This window comes from Pantherophis guttatus, chromosome 8, assembly GCF_059756535.1.
Source record: "Pantherophis guttatus breed Tessera chromosome 8, ASM5975653v1, whole genome shotgun sequence".
NCBI lineage: Eukaryota > Metazoa > Chordata > Lepidosauria > Squamata > Colubridae > Pantherophis > Pantherophis guttatus.
Genome location: NC_142070.1, coordinates 37059907 through 37073120, shown reverse-complemented (window position 1 = coordinate 37073120; position 13214 = coordinate 37059907). Strand labels below are relative to the sequence as shown.

Genomic DNA, 13214 nt, shown 5'->3' with positions numbered 1-13214 from the left:
GTTTAATGAAGCCTAGAAATTGATCAGAAACTGCCTCTCCATTTGGTTTCCAAAGACTCTAATCCAGAAATCCAACATCAGCCTTATAAAGGAAAAGAAAAAAAAAAGCCTTCATCATTTGAAGGCAGGGTCAAATGAAATAAATTGAGATTCTTGTCAAAATAACAAAACAACATTGTAATCTCACAACACAACTTTTACCTCTTACGTATTTTGGAGTTCAGGATTATTAGGAGACAGTGCTTATGAATATTACTCCTTCCCTTAGTTCTCTCCAAATATGCAGATTTGATTTTTTGGTCAGGGATTTTGCCATTACTTCTTATAAGAGAGTAGGGAGTTCTTTCATGGGAAGATGGAAGAAATAGATAGACATACCATTGGAAGAATTATTGGACTACAAATCTCATCAGTGCTGATCTCCTTGAATGTAAAAAAGAAAAGAAAAATATTACAAATTTGTAATATAATTTTTTAGGGATGCAGTGGCTCAGTGGCTGAGATGCTGAGCTTATCCATTGACAGATCGGCAGTTCAGCGGTTCGAATCTCTTGTGCTGCATAATAGGGTGAGCTCCTGTTACTTGTCCCAGCTTCTGCCAACCTAGCAGTTCGAAAGCACATAAAAAAAGCAAGTAGAAAAAAAGGGACCACCTTTGGTGGGAAGGTGGGAAGGTGGGAAGGTAACAGCATTCCGTGCACCTTTGGCATTTAGTCATGCCAGCCACATGACCACGGAGATGTCTTCGGACAGCGTTGGCTCTTCAGCTTTGAAACGGAAATTAGCACCGCCCCCTAGAGACAGGAACGACTAGCACATATGTGCGAGGGGAATCTTTACCTTTAATATAATTTTGTATGGGAAGCCTTTTGTGGATTTTCTTTTGAGTAAGGGAAAAGTAATGCAATAGCACTTCTACATCAAGAAAATGTGATATAAAAACCCTGATTTTCAGATAAACAGAAAAGAAAAATATGTTAATCTTTTTGAGCGCTATCTCTAAGTGAGATCATTCAATAGGAAGCTGTAGAAGTTGGCCATCTGATTTTTGTTCCAGAGAATTTTATAGTCTCCTTAACAGAGTGGACTTCAACCTGGTGAATGTGATGATAAAGTGACCAAGGGATTGTTCTGCACTGTGGTGGACTTGCAATTATAGTTCTAAGGAAATTACTGGAGTTTCCCAGAGCCTGTAAGGAGACATTTTAATAACTGTCTCACAGGAACATCCTCTGACATATCACCTGGAATCAGCTTTCTGGTCTAAAAACATCATGAAGTCAGGAAACAGTCATTTATGTTGACTATAGTTACACACTCCTTAAGTTTATTGCTTTGACTTTGGCTGATCTGAATAGTGGATAAGTTGATAAACACTCTGGAAAGAGCAAAGATTTTTTTTAAAAAAAATATATTGGCAACAGCGTAGGTGTATACTTGATAATACATAATGGAGGAAAAATATCCAGTGATAGAATACAGCACTATGATTTCTGGAATATTTGTGGTTAACTTTCTGGCACAGATATATTATTTTCAAATTCATATTTAAATGTTCTACCATTTTATAAACATTTGTCTACAAAGTCAATATATGGTCAGCTGCTAATCAGCAAGATGACAAAGTAGTGTTGACTTAGGGGTCAATTATTCCCTTCCCATAATTTTCCGTTTCAAATATCACATCCTTTCAGGAAATAATCCTTTTCTATTTTCTATTCAGACAATCTATATAGTCATATGTGTTAAAATTGACATGTAACTATCACATCGTACAAATAATCCACAACAATTCCTGAAACAATTTGTTCAGCCTCCTTGGTTTGTTACAAAAAAACCTCCCTATTTTTAAAGAAGTATTATAATCATGAAAACCTAAACAGTGGAATAGATTTAACCTATTATTAAAATACTGTCTACATAACAATTATAATTTTATAATCCATAAATAAGCATATTTTTTTTAGAAAACTTTACTTTTCAAGGCTTTTCCACTAAGTCCTAGGAAGTGGTTTCAGTCAAGTATATATAATACACACACATACACAAACATACATACTGTATACACACACACACATACACATAAAAACACATAAATGATAGATAGATCATTAGATCAGACAGACAAAGATAGATGTAGATTAGATATAAATTAGGGTTAGATATAGATGTAGATTAGATATAGATTAGATTGTGTTGTTTCTCTGTGATATAATATATGTGGGCATATGCATACTTTTGTATTTATTTATTTATATTGTCATGTTTAAGTAGTGTATTTAGAGGTGGAGACTCTTTGAGAGCTGTATGCAATGAAATTTCATTTTAATATATGCCAATTAGTGTATATTCAGTGACAATAATTTATAAATTCTTATTTTTACTTTTTATTTTTATGTATTCACTTTTGATGGTTTACATGATAGAAAAACAATTTAAAATTCCCAAGGTAGGTATAAAAGCATAAATAAAATTTCAATAATGATAATATAAACCAAATATATTTTTTTAAATGGTCCAATCACATTAAAATGTTCTTTGGAATAGTTCAACTTTATTTTCTTCCTGAATGCAGTTGGATATTGTTCCAAGTTGATGTCATTTGGAGACTGTCCTAGAGCTGTAACTGAGAAACAAAGCCTCCTGGTTTTGTTTTTTTTTTACTTCCTGAAAGTGGAGTATTAAGAGTAGATCCCCCTAGATAACCAAATATGCCAGACCATTTCTGTTGGAACAGATAGGCCTGTAGGGAGCAGGGTGGGAGAGAGGTGTTCAGTCTGGAAAGTAGTGGGAGAGAACCAATATAACATATAAGAACAGCTAGTTAACAGATCAAAGTAGCATCATTCACAGATACTTTTAATTTGTAAGGATGCACAAAAGATATACTAACTTCAATATTTTACTAATAAACATAGAAATACGTTATTCATGAGACCTTAATTCTCATTCCAAAACGCACTGCTCAAGCATCATCAGCACCACTGGATTTTGCTGCAGTAGATTATCTTCTACCAATTTAAAAGCTATTGATAATTTAAAAGTATAACTGGAAAGTATGATTGTCCCACAGATAAAATATAGTCCAGCAGTAACAGTTTTCAGAAATTCAATTCTCTCTCTCTCCTTCTGCCCCCCTCTCTCTCTGTTGTTATTCCTAGTGTGTGTATGTGTGTGTGAATAATATAAATCCAGTTCCAAAACACCAATTTTACTTTTAAACTTTGATAATCTTAAATGTTTAAAAAATATAATGCAATTAAAAACATAAACATCAAATCATTTCAAAATTGTTCTCTGTTCCCTGAAAGACCAACATGAATTAATCTTGTTATTTATCTTGCTTATATATTGTCTTGGCTATAATACTTTTGTTTTTTATATACACAGAATTACAGAAAAATTGTTTTAGCATATGTTATTTTGCTTTTATCTTTTACTTAACTTTCTTTGTCTGACATGTTAAACAGCTTTTTCCTAGAAAGCATTTTAGTGAACCCAGTAAGATGAAAAGTATCTAGTGATAATTTTATTGATAAACATATGCCTTTTACAGATTCCACACTTTCTTTCAACTTAAAAAGAATTATATTTATAGGACATATGCAAATTCAAGAATAAGGAAAATTAAATGCAAAAAATCCATTCTTGTATGTCGATATTACAGACAGTAACATAAAATGTTGGATACATTTATGTTCAAAATATACAATATTTTTAGAAGAAATTCACTAAGAGTTTGACTGAGTAAAAATTATGTTTGTCAGAATTATATGTAAACACTTTCACTACTAGTATTTAACTATCTCAACAGTGCACAGCTGGTAAAATCAGAAAGAAAACTGAATATTATTTTTCATTTCATTTAAAATGATACTATATTTACAAATTAACTACATCAAAATATTCTGTGTCTCTTATCACCAGTCTCACCTATCAGTAATTAATAAACTTACAGAAATAAAAGCAACCTATAGGTGTGGATCTTAGCTTATTTAAGTCATATATTTATCTTTTAGAACTGAATCTAGAAGATCTCTAAAAAGAATCTGTTATTCCTGAGATGAATCAGAGGACCTAAAGTATATTCCTAATCAAACATTATGTTCACACCTGACCCATGAGATCAGTAGTGGGTTCCTCTTACCTTCACTACCGGTTTGGAACTGTAGAGCGTCCGTGATGATGTCCGGGTGGGTGGGCGGAGCCTTCTGCTGCCGCCACTACCACATGAGATACAGTTTGGTGTATTGGTAAGGGTTGCAGAATGATGGATCTATATATAACAGGAAAAGCCAACATCTTCACTCTCCATTGCTGTACAATAAGGAAAATCAGAAACATTACCAAAGAAAATCTATGACATCCTAAACTTGAGTTAAAGCAATTTTCAGTGAGAAGAAATCCATTTTAAAAATTGTAAATCAGATTTCAATGCAATATATGAATTTAATTCATAAATTTAATTCATAAGAGAACTGTACCTGTAAAGTATTATTGAAGAATATCAAAAATATTCTTAACGAATGTGAGTATACCTGCTATCAATGTGACAATTAAGAAAGAACATTTCTTATTTTACTTATTTTATTTAGCAAGTATATTAACTACTACCATATTTTTGGGACTATAAAACACTCCAGATTATAAAATGCACCTAGCTTTTGGGAAAGAAAACAAGAAAAAAATTCTGCGTCTGCCTCCCAGCATCCATCTGATATTCATCTGGCCCATTCGCTGCAACCCGTTCACTGCTACCCATTAGCTGCACGGTCCATTTGCTGCACCCCATTTGCCACTGCCGTGGCCTATTCGCCACAGCCCATTCACCACAGCTCGTTCATTGCCACCATGGCCTGTTTGCCACCGTGGACCATTCTAGAACAGCTGATTGGCACCATTTTACCCCTCCCCCCCTGACGCAATATTTGCTGTGGAAAAGTCTGTGAGTCTTATACAGCGAATATTGCGTCGGGGGGGCCCACAGACTTTTCCATCCACTTTTTGGGGGTTGGGGAAAGTGCGTTTTATACTCCGAAAAATATCGTTAAGTCAGCAGAAATCATGCTCTGGCTATATAAACTGTGCTTTATAATTCATTCCCACAAAACTTTATTCCTGTTTTTAGAGATGGAGTGTCCATTCTTGCAATTGTTGACATTTGATCCCATTGTTGGCACTATTATTTATCAGACTGACATGGGAATCTCTCCTAGCAATCATAGTGGCATAGTGGCATTGGAAAATCTTCAGAAATGATATAAAGTATTTTACTGATATCATCTATATATCATTGACAAAGAAGATTGTCTACAAATAGAATTGCTAGAAAACAATAAAATGTTCTTTATATTCTAACATAATAGCTTTTGGCAAAGTAAATACGTTTTTCATTTTCTTTTCCTGCTTTAAATTAATTGCAATTGCTTTCATTTTTTTCATACATGTAACAATTTCAATTCAAACAAATGTATGCTTGAAGGAATTTTTCAGGCCAGTGGCTGGCTGGCAGACAATCAAATCCTAAAATGCTACATGCCAATTTGTTGTTGTTTTTTTTTTAATTGGGTATATTTGGCTTCTGACAAGGATTATGGTAGACTAGACATATCTGAAAGAATGGGGAACAACATGCCAGAGTGAAAATGCTCGATCATATAATCTCTTCAGATATAGGAGAAATCATGACATAACCCACTTGTACTCCAGATAGCTGCTTCTTGTACTGTAAGTTATCTGAAGGAATGAATGTTTTTGCAGTCAGTTAGTGAATTTAACAGCTGGGAGTTGCAGTATTTCATCTAAACCCACAGCCGGAAAGTAGCCCATATGGATAATAAATTCAGTCATCTTTATTTCTTAATCATATTTGGATTTAATTAATCTACATATGAGATATTTTCCTTATTGCAATAAAAGATTCCTTTTGGTGAAAATAAAAGAAATGTTGGTTAAACTAGAATGGAACTAGAATCCACCAAACCAAATAGTTTGGTGTCAGAATTTCTCTAAAAGCTACCTAGTAAACCATAGTATATAGGCATGCAATTAATATTTTTCTGCCTTCTAAAGAATTAAATTGCAATGTTTTTGGTTGATTATCTGCAACTAAAGTATGTGAAAATATTAAAGCCCCATGCAATAATACTTCTCATGTTGAAATATTCTACAAATGGAAGACACAAGTTATCTATCATGTAACTTGGACATCATTTAGAATAAGATGAGCTCCATGCATACCCTGGAATATAGGATGTGGCCCTGTAGTAATATGTTTCACGGGTATTTTTTTTATTACAAGAGAAAGAATGTGAATAAATGTTACTCTGATAGAACCTCGGTTTCTGAAATATATTTTCATGTTCCTGGCTGAAATTATTTTCCAGGTTATGAGCATAGTATTTCCACCCACAAATTGTAATAAGACAGGGCTGGAACAGAAAGCAGGATAGATCAAGTTCCAAAAGCAATCTGGGATTGAGGTTTAACAGTGAGTATTAAGTTGCTTTTATCAATATGCATCCAACAAAGTTTACCACAATATACTTGTTGTATGCATTTTGTATTTTTCTTTCAGGCCTCAGTGCTTTTTGAGAGAAATTTTACTTTGATGATAAAACAGCTAGATTATTGCATTTGGCAAGAGGAAGCTGTTTACTCAGATTTAGCTTGGAAGACACCATAGCTTTTTTCACTTTTAGTGTCTACCTCAGGGCATACTAGAAACTGCTGTAGCACACACTATAGACTTCACAGTTTAAGCACCATTTCACACCCTTGGTTTCGATATTCTTGCTCCAAAATATATTTGTGGAGCTTATTGTTATGCAAAACGCTTATATCTTTAGTCAGCCTTGTCCAAATTGGCATACTGATGTGTTAAGACTGCAACTCTGGGAATTTCTGGTTGGCTTCGCTTGTGACAGACTGGATTAGACATATCAGTTAATTTCACACAATGTAACATCATTAACCAAAACTCCACACTGAAACAATAAGATTTCATACTGCACATTCTAACTAATCATCCAACTCCATGATCAAACTATCAATTAATCTTTATTGCAATTTTTGGTTTGAAAAATAGAGATATGAGCCTGATAAAACCAAATGATTGCAATTTTTGGTTTGAGAAATAGAGATATGAGCCTGATAAAACCAAAAGATTGATACCTGATTTATTTGATCATACAAAAAAACAAGGTAGGAGAAAGCGAGTTTTCTTCTTTCTCTAACACTTCCAGCCAAAACTGCTTTATGAATATGCCTAAATAAAGTTTTATTTCTTTTTCTTATCTTGACACATGGTATGTTTGTTTGTGATACATTATGAAAATACATTTGGTAACTTAATTATAGAAAATCAGCCTAGATAATCTTTGACTTTTCTCCAAACTATGAATGTTGTTCAAAATATAAAGCTTATATTTCTATAGTTACTTAGAGTAGATCGAGAGTTAAGAATGTGTAATATTTAAACCTTAGAACCAGGGAATACCTCCTATTATGATTTTTGTAATCTAATACTTTTTTAAAGTGCAAAACCATCATACTTTCACTACCTATTGATAAAGATAATGGGATCTCCTTGATTTTGAACATATTATTTACTTAAGAAAAAGAGGAAAGGTGAAATGTTACACTTGCATTGTTCTGAATTATAACAAATGCTGTCCTTTTATTCCCATATTTCCATAAGTATTCAGTGGATCAAAGAGATTTCTGTAAATGAAGGGGAAGTATTTAGCATAATACAGGTAATTTTCACGTTATGACAATAATGGCCTGCCAATTACTATGGGAGGTCAGGATAAGCATTAAATTAATCACTTCATTACAACTTTCCCATCCCTGCTTGTTTAAAAAATGTGCAGGTTGTTAAGTTGCAGGGGGTGCCTCAGGGAGGACTCTGGAGGGCCTAGTGCAGGTACAAGCCCACCTATTATGAGCCTCCCATGGCCTTCCCCCATCCCGAGATACCCCGTACTCTGCTTCCCAACCCTTTGGAGCACCCACAGCCACTTGAGCTTCCTCCACTCTTCACAGTTGCACACTTGCCTTGTGAAGATCTCCCCTGATTTACAAGATGAATTCCACAAGTGGCATTTTTTTTCAGTCCAAACACCTGTGCAACCTAGCAATGAACCTAGCTAGCTTGGCTGCAAAGGTATGCCAGCAGGGAGGCAAAAGGGCTGTTTTGCCCAGAGTTAGCTCATATTTCAAACAGCAGAGATTTCACTCCATGGAGAGAAAAGGACTGCTTTGCAGCTGAATCAAACGTTTCTTTGCAAAAACAGGTCCTTTGCTGATAATGCTGCTCAACTGTTTCATTCCTAGGCTGCATGAGTGGCTGCAACAAAAAAGATGTCATTTGTGAAATTTTCCCACATGGCCCAGCAAGAGAGGCCTACTCTCCTTCCCTCTCCCCACTTCCTGATCTCTGCAGATTTTCACAAGGTAATTGAGCGATTGTGAGGGGTGGAGGACCGTGTTGAATCCAGTGGAAGGCAAGCAGGCCCAGTGCTTTTGGGGACCTGACACGGCAGGATTGGGGTGGGATAAATATGTGAATGTGTTGCAGCATCTCTCTGGTCAATCATAAGAGTGAATGACCAAGTAAACTCTGAAAATTCATAACTTTGAAACAAGGTTGTATATAACTTCTGGGTGTCTATTTTGAATGGTTGTTAAATGACCTGTCGTGCCTCAAGAACTATCAGTACTTAACTCTTCTTATTATGCCCTATGACTTTTAAGGAATGCCATATGCAAATATTTATTCTGGAATAATGAATCCCATGATATCATAAGGGTACAGTCATTTAAAATTTTATAAATGTATTAATAGCTGGCTGTTTCAATAGACTTTTGGAGTCCAAGAGCTAGTTTTGTCTCTCTGGGAGAGTACATGATTGATCTTCAGAGTTTGGGTAGTTATATTGTGATTTTGTTTTTGTTTTACTTAGTTTTTAATCTTATTACTGTTTGGGAAGTCTGCAAGTTGTTCAGGGTCAGACATTTGGTGCTTTCTGACTTTGACTCTCTCGCTCCACAGTTTTTTCAAGAATTTTCCAGTTTTTATTTTCCTGCCTGGTTAGGAATTATCACTAAGAATGATTTGCAATATTGTTTTTTTAAAAAAATCCCAATTTTTCTTCGTACCTATGTTGCAAGTCTCAATGTAAAATCAAGGGTCCTTATTTTTTTCTAGTTACATCGGTTATAAGAAGAATATTTCTGACCTGTTAAATTGTTTTTAATTGTTTTTTTCTCTTAGCTGGATATACTTCACTTTCATTGCTATTCTAGTTGATGAAACAAGTTTCATTGTATTTTTCTTTCCAGCAATTTTCCCCTCAAATTCAGGCATCTCTCTTCAGTTTTTGTGACATAGTAAATAGTTCTCTAACATATTACATATTTTATAAATTTAGCATTGACTCATTTTGTTCTCTCTCTATATGATTTCAGTAAAGGGCCTGATCGTTATAAATTGTTGCTTAATCCTCACTATAATTACAATCTTCTTAAACTTTTTTGAAGATTTGTCATTTCCACACATTTCTTTGGGGGACAAAGTACATTTTCACATTTTGTCTCTTGAATTTAGTTACAACATATTTTTAAAAAAGTCAAGTTGTTTATGTTAGAAACAATGTTCCTTTTAAAGAATTTAGTATGTTGCGGCAAGAAGGAATATGATTCTATGGATCTGCTATTGTATTTGTAAAAATTGTAATAAGTAAAGTTTGTATATTGCCAATGTCATTTAATACATGAGGTTTCCATTCTGTTGCCTTCAGTATTTTTGGGATCAAATGAAGTTGAAAGATCTTGGAAGAAAAATTCAGTTTTTTTGCACTCCCTGGTTTCAATTAACTTTAAAAATGACGCATAAGCTCTGTTTTTAAAGATATGTGACTGAAGCGCCATATAAGGATTTTTGCTTTTTTTGAAATACATGTGGTTGAAATCTGAGACCAGATGACTGCCAAGTTCTAATATTTGAAATAGAATATTGGCACAGGAAAATAAGCCGTTGTTCAGAATATCATTTTGAGAAGGACTATCATACATAAGGAAGTGTTTTTACTCTAGCTCATAGCTGTTGAGCAATCCAATAATCCTTCATTAACATTGTAAAAATTGAGACAAAAATTTTAATATTATTAGAATTATTTCTACATTAACTTTAAGGTCATCTTTTAATATAAAACCATCCATTAATCTCCCTACCTTTTGAAAAAAATAAAAATCTGGAAATATAACCCTTGACTGTAAGGGCAATTATGGAAGAATATTTAAATTGAAGGTTGGGGAAGGAAGGGTGGAAAACCTACTAATAGTAAGAGTAGTTCAACAATAGAATCAATTATTCAGAGAGATGCCAGACAACTTTCCACTGAATATATTCAAACAGATGATAATTATTATTGGGATGATTGGATATGAATTGCTGGTTGGACCAACAGTGAGCATTGATTACCTAAATATACCTACCAATTTTATTTATCTATTATTTTAAAATATTAATGGGATGGGCAGTTTTATAAAAGATAAATAAATAAAACATCAAGCAAACCAGATATAAAGTGGTGTAAAAAATAGAAATCAAAATATAAATTCTGCCAAGTAAATGAAAGTTGTGAAAATGTAGGTGAATAATCAAAGATTTGGAAAAACCTGACAGAGGATAAAGGAATTTAAATTCAATAAGAACAAGTTATAAATATGTTTATAAAATAATTTGACCTCTTCTATGAGGTTATAATTTGTCAAATTATTTATTTTGTGGCATTATAGTGTCACAAAGGAACAATTATCAAAGTAAATGGGAGCAAGAAGAGAGTTCCATAAGGGCTAATCTCAAATTAGCAAGTAATAGCCTGGATATCTAGTGCCACCAGAAGCTGTACTAACTCCTTTCATGACCAATAGGTTTGTCATATCATAAGATAACAATTGATATTTTTATTCCTTTCAATTGTGTCTCTGCATTTTCTTCCTGTTAGATAAGAAAACATTTGCAAATAATAGAGTATATTGCACTCATTAGATTTTGAAAACAAGTGAACCTTTAATAAGAACCATTTCAAAAGTTTTACCTAAGGATTGATCAGTTAAATGCTATATCTATTTGAAGAGATATTCTTAAAATGTATAGTTACATAAAACAATTTGTGGAAGACAACCATATGTAATTCCATTATTCAACTCTTCTCCTTTTTCTACCCTCTCTCCCACAGCCTGTATCTCCAAATTCTGGAAAGTCCCAAAACTCTGTAATAAATTTTAAGTGAGCACACAAGAGTGTAGGAGCAAAAAGATAGATCATTCCCCTTTCTGGTTCCATTGATATAAATTCTAACAATCAAAAATGTAAATTTGATTCCCCAAAATAATTTGTTTTTAGATATTAAACTGTGATAAAAGTTTGCTCCCAAAAGATAGCCAAGAATCTTGTGTGATGCAATAATTTTATCCAAGTTAGATAACAGCATTTACTGGGAATTATGAGAATTTCTAGGATGTGATGGCTCACTGTGAAAGATGCTGGACTTGTTGGCTAGAAAATCGGGAGCCCAGGTTCAAGACCTGTGCAACAAGTGAGCTCCCACTACTTGCCCCAGCTCCTGCCCACCTAGCAATTCAAAAGTATGTGAATATGAGTAGATAAATAGGTACCACTTCAGTGGGAAGGTATATTATAGAATATAACTTCCGTATATTATAGAAATCAATGTTTTCCAGGCTTTTCCTTCTTTAAGAAATTTCATTCCATGTATTTTTTCCAAATAGTTGCCTTTTTTTATTTAGGCAGGAATATGAAAGAAAGTAAGCTTACTATGAGATCAAAATTCTACATTTGGCCTGATATTAAAGCTTTAACCTTAAGATTTCCCAATGACACTGTCAGATCCTCCCAATATCTCAGAAGTTGTCTTCTCATCTCTAGGGTTGCCAGGTCTGCTTCCAAAAAATAGCGGACAAGCAGGGGAGGGGGCTGTTAAGTAGTAAAAAAAAATTTAAAAAATTTACAATTAAATTACATATTTTTTCTTACAAACATTTTAACACGTATTAAAATAATCACTTCAGAACTTTACTTAAAATTCAAAACATCAAATATATTATAATAATATGTAAAATATTAAATTACATTTTACTTTGCTGTCGTGTGTATTTTTTATTTGACTGCACAGCTTTGATCAATTCTTTGTGTTTAAGGAATAATTCTTTAATTTCAGTACAATGTTGAGAAATATTAAAAAATATACAAAGTTCACTTCGAACTGATAGTACAAACAGTCGGTTACGTTCGTTAGTCCACAAAGTTCGCAGTCCACAAAGTGACGCTGAAAATTCATTCAACGTTTGCATTTGATACCGGAATTGATGCACAATACTGGAACAGTTTCAGTAAACTTGGATCTGGCTCTTTCTTGAAAAAGTACGTCCACTTATCAAGGGATGAATCGCCCTGCAGATGAATATAAACTTCTTCTAAGGCAGAAATTTCATCGAAGAGAGCGTTGGGTGGAAGTTCTTCTCGCCATGGTGATAATAACCAGATGTTCGTCATTTCTTCTAAAGTTGGAGGATTATTGCGATCAATTAGATTGAAACAACTTAGCGTCTCATATACTGAATCGGTTAAATTATACCACTTTTCTAGGTACGCAGTGGCTCTTTGATACATGTTGATGGCTTCTTTCTTGAACTTTTGCATGGCATTCTCAGGCAAATTTTTTTTACGTAAGGCAAATAAAACTTTCATTCCAAAAAATGCTCATCATATTTTTTTTGCAAAGAATCACACAGCTTACACATGATAATGTGAAGATCACATGCAAGAATTTTCTTGCTTTCCAGCTTCAGTAGGGTGTCTTGCATTATTGACATGAAGAAGTGCGTGAAATATAAATACAATTCTGAAATTGTTGGTTCATCGTCCTTTGCAAGTTCATTTTCCTGATCTGAAATAAGGTTCCAGATAACCTTATGGCACTCATCAGATCCAAGAGAAATAAAATACGATTTTAGAGGTATCCAGTTTAAAAGAAGTCTTTCGACCGCTTTAAACAAACTTAACCACCGTGTTGGAACATGGCGCAAAACTTCATGGAATTCTGACTCGCAAAACTCAAAAAATGATTTCAACTCTTCTTGTTTCTTCGCAGAATTCGAAAATTCGACAAAAACCTTCAGCACTA

General features: G+C 33.7%; 1 long non-coding RNA gene across 1 annotated transcript in view; it reads left to right on the top strand.

Annotated features, from left to right (window-relative positions):
- Window positions 1–8221: 8221 nt before the first annotated feature.
- Window positions 8222–13214, top strand: part of LOC117680254 (uncharacterized) — a 35655-nt gene continuing 30662 nt past the window's right edge. The window contains exon 1 of the long non-coding RNA XR_015729197.1: window positions 8222–8457. This is a non-coding gene — a long non-coding RNA (uncharacterized LOC117680254). The remainder of the gene's footprint in view (window positions 8458–13214) is intronic.